This window comes from Triticum dicoccoides, chromosome 1B (genome assembly GCF_002162155.2).
Source record: "Triticum dicoccoides isolate Atlit2015 ecotype Zavitan chromosome 1B, WEW_v2.0, whole genome shotgun sequence".
Taxonomy (NCBI): domain Eukaryota; kingdom Viridiplantae; phylum Streptophyta; class Magnoliopsida; order Poales; family Poaceae; genus Triticum; species Triticum dicoccoides.
Genome location: NC_041381.1, coordinates 585,251,007 through 585,254,498, shown reverse-complemented (window position 1 = coordinate 585,254,498; position 3,492 = coordinate 585,251,007). Strand labels below are relative to the sequence as shown.

General features: G+C 48.8%; 1 pseudogene; it reads right to left on the bottom strand.

Moving 5' to 3' along the window:
• LOC119350652 overlaps positions 1 to 1,494 on the bottom strand; it is a 16,004-nt pseudogene extending 14,510 nt beyond the window's left edge.
• Positions 1,495 to 3,492: the final 1,998 nt, after the last annotated feature.

Below are 3,492 nucleotides of genomic sequence, written 5' to 3'. Positions count from 1 at the left end.
ATATAGCGGGAGCGGTTGGTGGGGGGAACATTTCAGCCCGCGCTTTCCCCACCAACCACCTTCCCTCTCGGCGAAAGTGGCTGGCGGGAGCACGTGGAAAGGCCTCCAGACGCACGAGGTAGCCCCTCGCCCCCCTCCCCTCCCCCTCCTCCTGTGTCAGCGGGCCGGGACCTTGCAGATCTGCGGCGTTTCATCGCGGGCGGCCGGATTTGGCTTTTCCGGCCGCTGGCGACTGCACCAAGCTATGGAATGGTCAGGAAGCACCTCGTGCAGTCCCGACAAAGGCTCATCGGCTCATGCAGGTGCGGGTTCGTCCGCTCGCCGCCGCTGACGGTTTGTCGGCATGGATTCAGCCGGCCGTCCGCCGGGCTCGGCCCTCGCACAGAGGCTCTGTGGCTCGCCGATGCCGCTCATACAGTGCGACGACTGCCCGCGGACAGTGCTGCGGCTGACTTCGGACACGCCGAAGCACCTCGGAAGTTGGAAATCTTCTAAAATGCATACTTGTGGTTCTTGTTTTCTATGGGCTTGCTTTTCTAGCAAAATTTTGGTGATGTCCTATGTATCCAATGTGGTTGAAAATGCAAAGAAATGCCAATTAAGGTGAAATTTACATTTTGCCGGTTGGGGGAGGACGGCCGCACAGGCAGACCCCGCAATGCCGACCCGTAAAACAGGATGCGGGTCGGCTCTGCGGGGTCTGCCTCTGCAGCTTTTCGCTAGGGACTGCAAAACAGCTTTTCCGCGAACTGCAAACACGAAATGCAGGTCGACGGGATGCGGGGTCTGCTAGATATGCTCTAACCGGTTATAGGGGATCGGTTATAGTTAGCAGTACCCTACGCAGAAAAAATCATTCCATTTTTTTAGGATAAAAATAATTCAGTTAGCTTCCTACGTACGTGCGGGAAGAGGCAGAGTAAGTCAACCTCCGAGTCATGGTTGACTTAACAGCAAGTTAGAAGAGGCCCGTGCAACACAATTTTGTTCAAATTGCGAACGAAAGTTCTCCTTTATTTTGTACCGACTAAAGGCCCAAACGGAAACATACGTGGTAGGCAGATGGCCAGCTCTTGGCGTACTCCTCCTGCACCGCGTCCTCGTCACCGTGGTTGCCGAGCCGAAGCGCCAACAAGCATGAGAATGGCCGCGCCGTCGTCCTCCGGGCATTGGATCGCAGCTTGACGAGGAACTCGGCTCTGCGGGTTAATGCGAGGACCGCAGCAGCGCACTGGAAAATGGCAGTTAGGATGGCACCGACGGTGTGCGTGTTGTGCTGGTTTCTGGCGCCGGCGGTGGGTGTGGTGAACAAGCCTGAGAAGCTGGCCACGACGAACACGGCGGTGAGTGCGTGGAGGAAGAGGAGGAGCAGGCCGCTCGGAGATGGGACAAGACGAAGCGAGAGCGTGAGGAAGTGCAGGCCGACGCCGCTCTCAGAAGTGCGTAGTTGCATAGTTGCAATGCCCTGTGTCCAGCCACTTGCCTGCCCGCCATTGTTGCTGCCGACACCACACAAGCTCTTTATCACTCCCAAGCAACTGAAGCAAAGGACTGTGTTAGGCAAGAGGAGAGTGTTGGATGGAGCCAAGAGCGAGCGAAAGAGATTAAAATAGTCAATGGTGCGCCAACAGATTTCGTTCGCAACCGTTGAGCGGCGAAGGGCGAAGGCTAGTGATTTGAAAGACAAGGAGATCGTTGCCGTGTGGACCGATGAATTATCACAAACCCAAAAAGAGCTGGCATCATCATATCATATCACATTTCAACTTGCAACACTTGCCACTCCCGCTCTGAGACAGAAAGCTCGGTGATCTCCTTCGATGCTTACTTTTCTTGTCTGCATTTCCGTCAACAGCTTGAGGGACCAGCAACCACACCCAAAGGGCGTTCACTCATTTCTACAGTTTCAGTTTCCATGTTACCGGCCGGCTCGGTCTCTTCTTTCCTTGCCCAAATTTTCAGCTTGGGAGTGCTACATTTGATTTGTGCTCAGAGGTGACACGTATATTGACGATGCATATACACACTCTCACTCATCAAGAAGCTCCTTTTACAACGCTAGCCGCATTGTCTCATTCATTGAGAACAGCGAGTACATGTACCATCATCTTTATGGAGTAAGGGAGTGGTGACAGCTTACATATAGTGTATCCATAAGTAACAGGTCAATCACTTCAGAATCAATGGTAGACGATAGCATCCGACGTGTACATGCACCAAGTGGCATCTTATTCTGCAAAGCGAGATATCCATAGGGAATGAGATACATTGGGAATTATTGTTGATGGTGTAAATTTGCTTAATGTAGTGCGAGAGCCCCTCCTTGCTATGAGTCGAGACCCTGCAATACTTATACCGGAAGATTATTTGTTATGTACATGAAACATGGGAGATCTTTGTGATGACGATCAGGGTAGTCATTGTTGCGGGCTAGCTAGGGATGCGTTAGTCTTTGAGTATAGTATGATTGGGAATGTTTTGGCTTCCCTTATAGATCCTTGATTAACTATCATGTCGACTTCATTTCAATGAAATTGGTAACAAGAAATGTATTGCTTTGCTTCCACAGTTAGGACATTTATGACATGATAAACGAGTGGCATTTAGGACATCATACACTACACCGTGGAAACAAATATGGGAAAATGGTTTCATATAATTCGGGTTTTTGTTTGGCAGCCGACCAGTGCCATAGAATGTTTATTGTGGTACCCAAAATACCAAGAAATCATCGCATGATTTTAATATCTCGGTGATTTTGAAATGTGTTGATTTGCTTCCACAGTTAGTTGATTGCTTCAAATTGCAGTGGAAACTTAAAATATTGGTAAACTTACATATCAACATGTGTCTCAAAATTTTGCGGGTGCAGTAGCACTCTATTTGCTGATTTAACGTTGCAAATACAAAAGGGTGACAAGATGGTTACTTAAGTGATAGCTGCAATTTGGGTTTATTTCTTAACTGATAGCAACTTCATAAGGTGATATTTGTTCGCGCATCATCGTTCATGCTGGAATTTAGGTGACGATATATAACTCAAATTGACCCAAAAATGGGTGTCAGTAAATGGAGAAGATAAATTAATATGACAATAGTGGGTTTCAATTCTTTTCCTGAGTTCATTGGTCACACCAATTTTGGAGTTGTCTCCATAATGCGTGTTTGCATTGTTGGCCCAGTGTACAATGCACTAATGCAGGTAGGTTGTTCCTTTTTGTGCTTTATGGTTGTTGATGAGATGGACAAAGGTTTCGCCTTACTCAAAAAATAACAAGAAAACCAATGATACAGATTTCATGATCAAATTGCTCCCATTGGTGGACCATGTGCTATATCCTCAATTCTGACACTGGCAGAAGCACACCTGATGTTTCCCGCATCGCTCTCGAGTAACATGGGCCTACCAACAATCGTGTCCTCCAGAACTCACTCCTCCGTGCCCCCCTCCCCTCACCGCCGCTGCAGTGCGCCATCGAGCAAAGCTTGTAT